A 13,189-nucleotide genomic window follows, 5' to 3' on the forward strand; every position below is an offset into this window, starting at 1 on the left:
CGCCCCACTTCCGACATTATGTTTAACGCAGGGCAAAGGCAGCGGAAGTCAAAGAAAAAATGTCGCTAATTCGGTTTTGAACTGGAAACATAATATCGATCGCCTGTTTACGTGATACACTATTATTTTTCATTATTTGCATTGAAGTTTTTAGCATGCAATTTTCGCGAGGATAAATTGGTAAAATGTTATTGATTATTTTCGTTGTTTGATTTTTGGTAATTTCATCATATTACCATATTTACTCGGATAAGACCACCAGGAATTGGGACGATTCTTCCTCAACGGAACGTGCGAACCCGAGAAAACCCGAGAGCTACGGACAGCAATTCCAATAGCAATTCAGCATCAGAAGGAATAGAATCTTGAAGGTAAGTAATTTGATAGTTTTTTTTTCATTTTCCGAATGTTTTAAATGAGTGAAGCCCGTTTTTCGTTGTTTTCAGGAAGGAACTGAGGAGCTGACGATGAACCGAGATAACCAAGCGGCGCAGGAGGCTCGCTTGAATGCGAAGGTAAACAACCGGATGTGATGAACATGTGGGTGGATTTAGACAGCTCGGATGGATACTCAAGGAACGAAGCGTTGGCAACTGTATGAGGTGCTCCAACGTGAAGCTACTTTGGCGACAGTTTCTTAAACAGTCAGGGGAGTTGGAGCGTAAATGAACTGCTTACTTACCTTACCGGTCAGGCTAAGGCCGGGGTGGCCGTTGCTGTACATAGTAGCCGCCTCTATTCCACTCGGTCCATGGCTGTTTGCCTCCAGTTCCGCACTCTGCGTAGGGTCCGCAGATCGTCCTCCACTTGGTCGACCCACCTAGCTCGCTGCGCTCCACGTCTTCTTGTACCGGTCGGATGACTCTCGAGAACCATTTAAGTCGGGTTGCTATCCGACATCCTGATGACGTGACCCGCCCACCGTAGCCTCCCGATTTTCGCGGTATGGACGAACTGCTGTCGAATGCATTATTTCCGTTTAGATTCAGTGGCTACAGCTGGAGGTGCCAATTTTCAATATTCCGCGCACTTGAATTTCTGTTAGTGATTAGTTAAATTAGTCGGATAGGGGTCATCCATCCAGGGATCGCCACGCTCAGGGGGGGGGGGGGGGGGTGTTAAAGTATGACAAGCAATGTATTATGTATAGGGCACTGCATTGTTTTGATTTTGTATGGGATTTTGATGTTTCTTGGCCTTGTTGTTTACAAAATTTCTATAAGATTGAAAGAGAAGGAGAGAATATCATGCAGTGCCCTATAGAAACAACCCGTATAAAGAGGGGAGGGGTTGACAATCCCCAATTTTAGCGTGACATACTTAATGGATGCTCCCTCCTACACGGTATACTTATATCACAGACAAACAGACGTCTCACTCTACTTGCTCCTCATCGTTAGCCTTTTTAACGGTTGGTTCAAATATTTTGTAGTTCGCAAATCACTCGGTCACGGCGCGCGCATTGTTTTTGCTCCTGCTTGACGTTCGCTCACTACCGCCACCTATTGAACGGTTTGCGTATCACAGCTTAATTAGCATTAAGCGATTATGTTTTCGTGACGATGATTTTTATCGAAATTTGTTCCAAGTGATACGTCTGTTTGTCTGTGCTTATATGATTTTTATTCTACCCAATATTTTACCTATGTTTGTTATCAATATATAATCACTAAATTGATTGTTTTTTAGTTTTCATTTCCCAAGTAATTTGCTTTTTTTTAGTTACTGCTTTCGCAAATAAGTTAATTTATTCAAAAATGAAACGATTGTTTTGACAGACATTTCTATTTGCTCATAAAATTTATTTTTGGTTTCAACTATTTGCGAAAACAGTTACTAGAAAACAGTAAATTACTTGAGTATAGCGCATTTAGTTCACCACTGGACTATCGCACTAGTTTTCACGAGTGCGAAAACGTTAATAAAAGTGCGCGATTGCATCAAATCAACTCGGTGTCTTCAGAGCACTTGTTCACCATAGATTGAAGAAATAGTGCGCCGAAGACATCAACCTGATTTGATGCAAACGCGCACTTTTATTTACGTTGTCGCACTTATGAAGTCGCAGTTCGCAGTTCAGTGGTGAACTAAATGCGGTAAATCCTTGAACTGAATCTAATAGCAGCTCCGAAACACTTTGTAGGGTTGGGAAAAGCTTTAGCTGAAATATATTTTAATCGTTTATATCTTATCGACTAACATCAAATTCATTTAGGGTCTTGTACCACTTGGGCAGGTGTACCTATTTTGGGCACTCGCCGCTATAACTAAGGCAATTTCAAACCGATTGATCTGAATTGTTGTTTAGAGTTAGGCATGCGCAGTATCTAACTCTATGCAAAAATTCAAATCAATTTGTTTGAATTTGACTTAGTTATAGCGGCAAGTGCCCAAAATAGGTACACCTGCCCAAATGGTACAAGACCCTACTTACATTTTTTCAGTTTTTCCTTTGTTTATCTTTAGATTTAGTAGGCTCAATCCGTACTCGTAGACTAGGCTGTAGATTAATTTATACATTTTTAAGTTCAAATAAATCCGAATCAATCCTCCAAATCACCTACCTGAAGTCACTTATTAAGTCCACAAATTAACTTAGTTGATAAGTAGATATAAGTAGTTTTTAAGGTTTTGCAAAAATATCAAATTAACCATTCATTAGTGTTTGCACCTCCTATCAATTCTGCACGTCATCCTCACTGACATCTACCATCTCATCGTCTGTCGTTGTCAAACGTGGGAGTCGCGTGGAAGAATACGCTGCAAACGATCCCTGTGGTTCATTGCAACGGGTATTTGTCGAGGGGTACTCGTCCTCACATTCCCCCGCCCGTAAAGCACTCCCTTGGTCAGGTTTACGCTCTTCTACGACGTCGAGCAACGCCAGTTAAACTACCGGTGTTCCCAAATAACGGTAACAAGACTCAATTTCCAGTAATTTGAACATGTGTATTTTTGACTCGTATGTTAAATTTTCCCTGTAAATTTTAGCATACAATTAAAGGTATAAGGATAATCTAACTCAATTTAACTTTTCGAATTTAGTCATTAGTTTACTTACGTTTAGTGTATCTTTATAACCGTTAGGTCCGGAAAGCGGTCCCGCACGGTAGCATCTGCTATGCCTATCTTAGTTTATAGTAGGCGGTCCTAACTGCAGATACGAGGCCTTGATTTGGCACTAACTGTGATTTCCGAGCAACTAACTGTGATCTAGAACTTTTAGATGCACTAATTCACTGAAGCTAGTTGTACTTAAAGAGTCGAAACTAATTAGTAACTTTTAGGCAAAATATTATTTAATTTTAATAAAGTTTGCAAAGAGTGAATAGCTAATTCAACTTGAACTCGATTTGTAAACAAACTTTTTTTTTCCCCCTATAGCTAGACATACCCAACTAACAATCGCCAGCCGCAAACAAGCATGCATGCTGAATTGTTGCTTTATAATAGTAATTATAGCTGAACTAAAAATATGCTGTACATATTACTGTACAAATGCTTTTTCAATTGAAAAAGTAGCCAATGTTCAACTTTTCGTATTGGTATTAATAATGATAATTTAAAACACTTTTCAAGCGTTTAATAAGATTTTTATTCGACTCGCAGTAATTCCTTTACAACATAGTTTAACAAGACTTTTTTCTGCTTCTTGTTAAGTTCATGTAAAAATTAGGACATGTATCTGAATAATGTGTTTTTCACAAGTTAAATAAGCGCTTTCGTTTCATCATACTTCGACTCAGAGTACATGATGAAAAACACGTGTTTTTTACCGAACAACAGCTGAATAATTCTGTTGTTCAGTCGTTAACCATAATGTTGTGCTAATTCACCACTGCTGTATAGAAGTCAGAGTCTGATCATTATAAAACCACGGGAAGTTTATGTTTTGATTTGAGCGCTGCAATTCATCATCTCTAGGATGGCACAGATAGGAAGGCATGCGGCTGGCAATCGACGGGTCTCGAGTTCGAATCTGGATTTAGGTAAATTTATGTGTAGTTATTATTTCACAATATTTGTTCACAGCATTAAGATCCAATCATAAACTCTCGTGGAAATTGAAAAATTTTGCATTTTTTTATTTTTAATCATTTTTGCTGAAGCTGAATAACAGCTTTACTATATATTTGTAAAACGATTTAACAACAAACATTTCAGTTGGTACACAACACTATGCTTTACAGTTTCTCCAAATTTGTGTGAACAAAACCCGAACAAAGGTTGTGCCTGAAAATTGTCCAAATGTTATTCAGCATCATGCTGAATCAATTCGTCGTAAAGGTGCTTGTAAAATGAGTGATTGTTAGTTGGGTATGTAATTGTGTTAGGTCTATACCGCTTACTGCACTAAGTCTATTGGTATTCAATTTGATCCGTTTTCTGTTGGTTCCACACAACCTGCATTGAGTGTTGCAGAAGGTAGAAGCACAATGGGTTCGGAGGTGCTTTGCGCAGCTTGCGCAACAGTCCCCCCCCCCCCCCCCCCCCCAGTACACAAGGTTCAGGTTCACAAGCTTGTGTATTCTTGGTTGCACCGACGTCCAGCACCGCAAGCTTCACTGCAGGGCGTACATAGATGTTACTCGGTGTCCTCACGGTGGCGCTGCGCACTTGGCCGTTTTTGCAGCTTATGTCCAAAACTGCGGCCCTTTGGCCACGAATTTCTTGGTAGGTCCGGATCGGCGATGACCACTACATCACCGATTTCTATTGGTTTCGTTGGGTAGTGCCACTTTGTTCGACAACTTATTGTTGGCAAGTACTCTCGCAACCAACGTCTCTAAAATATATTGGCGTAGATTTGCGAAGTTCGTCAGTTGTTTACCAGCGTAGCGGGGGTATCATCGTAGGCGACCAATGGTTTTGAGCCTCCGGAACAACCCAACAAAAAATGGTTAGGGGTTAATGCTTTTTGCCTGGCATCATCAATTGGAACGTAGGTGAGGGGGCGGGAGTTTATTATGCCTTCAACTTCCATCAGACTGTTACGAAGGACCTCGTCGGTTGGAGTTCTCGGAAGCTGCATCTTGCCTAAGATCTTCTTCACCGACTGTACCAGCCTTTCCCAACTTCCACCCATGTGTGGACTGCTTGGAGGCAAGAAAGACCACTTGGTATCCGGTGTCACAAATTCCTGCATTAGCTGATCATGGTCCAAGCGTCGAACAGCTTCGGTCAGTTCGCGATTGGCACCGATAAAATTCGTACCCCTGTCGCTAAACAACTCCAACGGGACTCCTCGTCTGGCCATGAAGTTCCGCATGGCCATGATGCAGGAGCTAGTGTTGAGCGAGTGTACGATTTCTATGTGGATAGCGCGTACAACCAGGCACGTAATTAGCACACCCCACCTCTTCTCGATACGTCTTCCCACAACGACTTGAATTGGGCCAAAATAATCGATCCCAGCAAAAGAGAACGGTCGAGAATAAGCAGTTAGCCGAGCTGGAGGGAGATCGGCCATGACAGGCGGCTGCGGTTGAGCCCTAGCGTTCTCTCAATGCTGGCACTGTCGACGAACCTTGTTGCAGACACTACGGAGCCGAGGGATCCAATACTTTTGGCGCAGTTCGTTAACAACTGTTTCGTGATTGAGGTGGTGGTAGCGCTCATGGGTGAATTGCACCACCTGCATTGTAATCGGGTGCTTTCTCGGTAGCACGATAGTATGGACAGCTTCAGCGTCAACATACTGACAACCGCCAGTTCTTCCTTGGGTGCATAGCACTCCGTGGACGTCTAGAAAGGGTGAAAGCCTGTAGAGTGAACTGCTTTTAGGTAGAGTTGTTCCCTTTTTTCCATTTTTCTCCTCGGTACTTCGTAGAAGTGATATTTCTTCGCCGTATGCGTCCAGCTGAGTTTGACGGTAGATACAGCGTTCCGCTTCAATCAGCTCTGGCTGCCTGAGTATACCACTGACTGATTGTTGCCTTTGGAGTCTGGTACGCAGGTTACCCACGAATCGGAGAACATACGCAGTGATCCGTACAAGCTTCCGCCAGTTGGAATATTTGGCGAAGTTGAGTACGGGCTCGTAGACTGCGTGTGAATTGACTGAGGCGATAAGTTCTTCATGATGCCTCGGCTGCGCTGGCCAGGAGCTTTGTTGCTCCCACATGAAATCTGGACCCGCAAACCATCAGCACGATGGAGAGAGGTCAGGGATCTTCTGCCACTTCGTACCTTCATCAGCCACGTTCAGTTTTGTCGGTATCCACAGCCACTCGGATGCTTCGGTATTTTCTAGAATTTCTCCCACTCTGGCGCCGACGAATTTGTCGACTCTCCTGTGATCAGAACGTATCCAGAAGAGCACATCTCTAGAATCGGACCAGAAGAACCGCTCGCGTACTGGAATTCTATGAGTGTCTCCTATCATCTTCGCTAGCCTGGTTCCAATTACCGCTGCTTGAAGCTCCATTCGTGGGATCGACATATACTTCAGAGGGGCGACGCGTGTTTTGGCCGTGACGAAAGCGCACTCTATGGTATTTCTTTCCTCGAACCGAAAGTAGACGACTGCTGCGTACCCTTTCTCACTCGCATCGACGAAAACGTGCAACTGGACTAGGTTGCTTACGGTTGATGAAGAGATCAACGTACGGTAGCACCGGGGAAAAGAAACTGTGTCAACTTTATGCAGTACACTGAGCCAAACTTTCCACTTTTATTGGTGCTGTTCGTGTATCGGCTCGTCCCAGCCAATCTTGGAAATCCAGATCTCTTGTAGTAGGACTTTTAGGTACATCAGCACATTGGCGAGGAGTCCAAGAGGGTCATAGACTGACATAAGAATTCGCAGTACTTCGCGCTTGGTTGGAACTTGTTCTCCGGAAAGAAGCTCTTGGCAACACCGCTTAGGAATCTTAAACGTGAAGGTATCGCTGATCGTATCCCACCACATTCCGAGAACTTTCTCGGTCGCCAGCTCTGTAGACTTGTTTAAATCCTTATGGAGAATCCTCTGCTCACCCATACAGTCTAGTACTTCTTTGGAGTTCGACAGCCATCCCCGGATCTCGAATCCGCCTTCAGCGTGTATCTGGCGTACGTCCTGCGCGAGCTTTACGGCTTCTGCTTCTGTTTCAACGCTATCGAGCATATCATCCACATACGTCCCCTTGCATATCGCCTCCACAGCTTTCGGATACTGATTCTGGAATCGAGCTGCATTCAAGTTCTTGACATACTGTGCACTACTTGGCGAGCAGCTTGCACCGAACGTCATCACCTCCATCACGTACGTCGAAGGAGCCTTTCCGGGGACCCCATCACTCCACAGGAACCGCTGACAGTGCTGATCGATAGGCTTGATCCGGACTTGGTGAAACATTTCACGGATATCTCCTGAGATTGCCATGCGGCATTCACGAAACCGTTGAACGACATGCTGCAGTGGCGTCACTTGATCTGGTCCTTTGAACAGAAACGAGTTCAATGAGAGTTTTCCCACTTTTGCGGCAGCATCCCAGACAATTCGTAGCTTATCGGGTTTGTTAGGGTACATCACCGGGAAGATCGGCAGATACCACGAACGTCCAGTCCACGTGGATTCCTCTTGCGTCGAAAGTTTCCGAATGTATCCTTTCGTTTGGTAGTCTAGGATTTTCTCTTGAAGAGCCTTGGCCAGCAGCGGCTCTCGAACCATGCGCTTGGTCAAGCAGTCGTGCCGCTTTAGAGCCATGGCTTTGCTCGATGGTAGCCGAACATCCTCGTAGCGCCATAACAGACAGGTCTCGAATCGCTTATTCTGCAGAACCGTGTTTTCTTCCAACAGCTTCATCGCCCGTTCGTCATCCTTAGACAACAGCGGCTTTCCGTTGAGTTGTATGCCGAGACTGTCGAGAGAGTAGTACTGTTTTACGGCTGCATGTAGTCCTTCGCACGGGCAGATGTGGTAGCTGTACGAAACATCGCTTCTCGAAACCGTTTGTCCCGACGTCGAGCACGGACCGTAGACTACCCAACCTAGTCGTGTTAGTACAGCCGTCGGCTGATTCTCTCTGCCCTCTCTGGAATCGAGCGGGTACTCGAGTCTAGAAATGTCAACACCCAGCAGGATCCGAGGTTTTGCTGCAGCGTAAGATTCGATCGGCACATCTTTCAGGTGCTGAAAATGCCTCGCTAGCTTGGTTACTGACATTGACTGCTCGGGAAGATCTAGGCTTTGTATCGTGTGTATCTCCGAAAGGTGGAAACGTTGTCCTGCGTTCGCTGCACTGGCTATTTCGGCCGCGAAAACTACCCAAGTAACCACAAGCATTATAACATTGCACGAATTAGACTGAATATCAACCTTTGCAATGCGAAATGCAGTAATTCCACACTTGTCATGCAATAATCCTTTAGATTAGCATTATCAATGTGATGATGCATTGCATTTTTCTTTACATTCGGGTTTATTAAAAGGTGCTATAAGATAGTTCAATAATTCAACACTGCAAAAACTGAATAAATGCAATGTACAAACTAGCAAAGTTTGCTCTAACAATACAATTATAAAAGCTTGACTCTAATGGTAAACAAATGAAATCAAGAAGATTGAACAACTTTACGGTCAACTCTAGCGGTCTTCAACATTTCTGGTTCGACTCCCGACCAACTTAATCCCCGTTTGAGCCACCGATCGACGACAGCAAAACCTATTTAGAGATGAACTTTTCTCTTTTTTGTAGGCTGCTATCTCATGCCAATAACGATGGAAATAGCAAATCGCATATGAGCAGTGTGCGAAGGGTGTTTTAGTCGAGGTTTTAATGTTCTTATGTTGATTAAATATCTTCTAAAATGCATTATGTATTTATCAGTAATTTATCGGAATGTGATAGTTTACTGTATTCTATTACATATGACATATTCGTTTTACCCTCCTACAATGATTGAGACAGAAGAACAGTTTCCTTTTAGTTAATGAAATATCTGTTGTTATCACTGCAGCAGAAACGGTCCAAGGCGCCAGCGCGTATGGAACTCATCTAGCGGTCTTCAACACTTCTGGTTCGACTCCCGATCTGACGACAAAAAAATAATGGTTAAAACATTCATGTGTGGGGGCATCAGTACCGTCGATAACAAAACGGTGCTAAAAATAGATTTTTGTTTTGGTTTTTCGTGTTGCACGTATCAAGCATGTGCAATGCAAATGTACAGCACATGCATTTATATTACTTTAGTTATGGCTGTCAGCGTGCTGCAATATGTGGCACTAATTTGATTTTAGTGGGGCCCTTTTCGACTTTAATATTGCTTCAATGAGGTGTATAAAGTAATGCAGCATTATATTCATAATTTTAATTATCAATATATGGCAAAATTGATGCACTTATATACGGCTTCGTGGTTACTTGGGTACTGATTCTTGTTCGTATCGGCCTTGTCCCCCTGTCCACGCAATGCAAAGTGGAGACTTCTCGCCGTTGAGATTCAGCTCCTTCCACAGACTGTGCTCCACCAGTGTCGAAGTCGATCCAGCGTCCAAGAAGGCGTATGTAGTAATCGATTTCCCTTTTCCGTGCAGTGTGACGCGCACGTACTTCAGCAGCACATTTGGCAACGAGTTGTGATGCGCGTTCACCGACGCGTTTTGAGCTGGAGCGCTTGATGACGGCTTCTTGTGTTTGCTGTCGTCGTGCAGCAACTGATGATGTAAAAAACTGCAACCGCCCTGGTTGCACGGAACTTTCCTCTCACAAGTTTTGAAGTGCTTCGTCAAACACTTCCGGCAGATTTTCAGGTCGTTCACCAAAGCCCATCTTGCGTTCGTCGACATCTTCAGGAAACTGCTGCACTTCTCGAGACTACTACACGCATTGCCGCATGCAAGACATGCTTTGCGATAGTTCTGCTCTTGCGGATGAACGGAGTGCGCGTGTACGTAGGCTTCGTCCTTTCGGACTTTCCTGTCCACCCTGGTCTCCGTCTTCTGTGGTTTGGCCCAAGCCGCCGGTCTGATTACACTAGTTTACAGCATTTTTGAACTCGGTAAGCTGATGATCATTTTTGGTGTAGAATCATGCCCTGAGTTTGAAAACGCGAAGGAAAAAAATTACAGTAGAGCGGAAATTTTTTCGACTTTCCGTACAAGGTTGATGATTTGAAATCGATTTTTGTTCTATTTTTAAGCAAAGTCGTTCACTTCACACACCTCATTTTCCGTAATCAATACTCCGGTTGAGCTGAATTTTTTACTGTATCTCGCCTACATATGATATGTCTAATAAACGTTAAGAATTTTTATATTATTTTTTTCTTATTGAAAAAAATACATTTCTTCATATATTTTTGGAAATTTGGCTAAAATTTAAGGAGATCGTCCCTAAAACTCGCCAATATCTTGAATTTAATTGATCTGACGCAAAACCTGCATTCAGGTGATCGAATGGTATTGTATTCAGCTTTTAATTTATTTAAAAATATTTGTAATTGGTTGAACAAAACGGAAGATTATTTGAATTTTAACAAATTCCATTTTTTTTTTAAGTTGTAAACCTTGATAAAGCCTGTATCCGCAATAATCGGGACACAGAAATACACCTGTAACTCTGCAATAGATACATTAAAATTGCTCAAATTTGGCCTCATAACATCTTGAGATGTGTTCATTTCACCTGCAAAATATCATGTGGATCGTTGCAGTACTTTTTGTTGTAGCGATGAAAGAGTGAAATGTGCGCCATTGAATTTTGTACAGACCCTAGTTTTGCTTGCCAGCGCTGTAACGTTTGAATTTGGCGAAGAAAATGGCTGAAATTTTGAACACAAACCTCTCAATCTACATTTGTTGCTTAGGCAAAATTTCAAAAAAATCGATGCACTATCAACAATGTTATAGTCGAAACATGTATTGGGACTAAACGTGATTTTAGCTCCTCAGACAGCAAACAGTCTGCACCCTTTATTGTTCCGATTGTACTAATGAAAGTACTATATCAATAATCATCAAATTTTGCAGGCATAATATACACGTTATCAACTATCTTCTGTAAAAATTTCATGAAAATTGGCAGAGAAATTCAAAAGTTATGAATAGGCAAACATCACACATGAAAAACACGAAAAATTTTCACTAACACTCACCCCTATCAACACCAGTAACTTTCAAACCAATTGATCAACGTTGATGAAATTTTGCAAGAAAGTGTCTCTATAAGTATCATAACTGCTAACGAAATTTTATAACTATCATCACAGAACTTTGAACTGCAGCGTAATAGAACCATCTATTATGCGAATGAAAATTGGTCATGATTGTACAAAATGCCTAAAACCACGTCTGCTTGTTTTTCATCCACAGTTAAAAGTAATGCATCGATTTTTATGAAATTTGGCACACATAATAAACATATATCAAAGAGTTCTTGGTCAATGATTTGGCAAATTTTACCGATTCATTACAGAGCTACTGCCGTACTTCTGTGTCCCGATTATTGCGGATACAGGCTTTATTGAGCTAAAACGCAAAAACCGCTCTACTTAAAATTTTTTGAAGCACGGTTTCGAAATCAGTGCTAAATTGTACTTCAAAAACTTTGGTCGTTGACAGAAGTTTACGACTTTCGTTTTATTTTGTAAACTAGTGTTTCTTGACTGAACGCCTCAACCATCTCTCCCAGCCAATTGTTGAACTCCAACAGCGTAGCAGCTCCAATCTCCTTCCGATGAAACGCCCACTTCATTTTCAATGTTGACGGAAGACTGTCCACGAGCTCTTGCAGCAATGCAACGTTGTACAACCGTTCGTCCATCTGACACACTTGTATGGTAGCACCTTGGGTAGCACACAGGTTCTGCACTGCAACGCCGAAGTCGACAATCGTCTCCATCTTCTCAGCCTTCGGTGGTGGCATCATACGGATTCTCTGCACCATTGTCTCTACGATAGATTCCGGGTTTCCGAAGAGGGTTTTCAGTCTGTTCATGATCACCGGAACATTGTCGGGATGTAGCAGCAAACTTTTTACAGCGTTGAGCGCCTTATCTTGTAGGCTCCTCTCCAAACGATCGAGAAGCTCGTCGTTCCTAAAGGCACACATCCTACTCGTCCGCTCGTACGCAGCAATGAACCGCGGCCAATCTTCAGGATCCCCGCCGAATCTCGGGAGCTCCTTTACCGTCTGCCGTGCCGCTAGGTGACCGCTGTTCAGTGGCACTGAATCACAATGCATTTGTGGTTGACACGACAGCTGCGATGCAGCCAAGCCCTTTCGGGGTGTTGATGAGGTCATCACCGGTCTGTCGACATTTCGAGGAATGGGACCGTAATACGGGAGATTTTGTGTATCTTGCTGCTGATAACTCGTTGCTGGATACCCTGTCGTCCTAATTGGATGCTGCGGTGGCGCGTTGTGCGCCGGCATCGATGGAAATTCAGAAGCCATTCCAGGAAATCGGCACAGAGGTGGTTGATAGTTCGGAAGAAATCCTGGGAAGTTCGTGCTGGGTCCCACATGTTCAGTGTATCTGACACCGGGAGTTAGATTTCCACCAGGTGGTTGCGAGACACGCGGGAGATGCGGAGCCGAATATCCGCTAGGTTGTTGCACAGTCGTTGGCACTACCGGGGAAGGAACACAAGGGAAACGCGATTGGTAACCGACAACCGATTTTCGCAAAAGTTCGTTGTACACCGGAAGCGGTGTTCCATCTATCGAGATTCCTGCTTCGTTCCCTGCATTATCCGTCTTCTCCAACCACTCGTTGATTTTGGCGAGACTTGAGGTCGACTCCGCTTCGGAATCACTGGCTTCTAGCATCTCTTGTTCCAATGCCAGTCGCTCTTCCAGTTGCTTCTTCTCCAGCGCCTGTCTCGCTTCAAGGGCCTTCGCTTGCAGCTCTCGAAGCTTCAGTGAACGCTTTCATTGCTTCTACTCGACGATCCCACATTGTTGGCGGTGGAACTTGCTAACGGATCCGTATCACCTGCTGTTACACCTTCAAAAACGACCGGATTCACGATTTTCACTTGCTGTTGCTGCTTTGACACACCGCTTATCACTTTCCAAGCCGCTTTGGGTTGCGATGTTGTTGCTTCCAACGGCGAACTCTGCTGCTGCAACTGCAACTGTCCTATCTGCAACTGACTGAACTGCTCCTGCTCTCGCTGCTCCAACTTCTGTTGATTTCGCCACTGCTTAAGCTTTTCCTGCTATTCCTCAGTCTGCTCCTGGCGCTTCTGTTGCTCTTG

General features: G+C 43.6%; 2 long non-coding RNA genes across 2 annotated transcripts; one reads left to right on the forward strand and one right to left on the reverse strand.

Moving 5' to 3' along the window:
- Window positions 1–255: 255 nt before the first annotated feature.
- LOC134288103 (uncharacterized) lies at window positions 256–1,678 on the forward strand. Its single transcript, XR_009997750.1, has 2 exons — window positions 256–371; window positions 447–1,678. It is a non-coding gene; the product is annotated as an uncharacterized LOC134288103 (long non-coding RNA).
- Window positions 1,679–1,822: 144 nt separating this feature from the next.
- LOC109398148 (uncharacterized) lies at window positions 1,823–2,940 on the reverse strand. Its single transcript, XR_009997749.1, has 3 exons — window positions 2,565–2,940; window positions 2,435–2,500; window positions 1,823–2,161 (listed from the first exon to the last, which is right to left on the reverse strand). It is a non-coding gene; the product is annotated as an uncharacterized LOC109398148 (long non-coding RNA).
- Window positions 2,941–13,189: the final 10,249 nt, after the last annotated feature.

This window comes from Aedes albopictus, chromosome 2 (assembly GCF_035046485.1).
Source record: "Aedes albopictus strain Foshan chromosome 2, AalbF5, whole genome shotgun sequence".
In the NCBI taxonomy this organism is placed as follows: domain Eukaryota; kingdom Metazoa; phylum Arthropoda; class Insecta; order Diptera; family Culicidae; genus Aedes; species Aedes albopictus.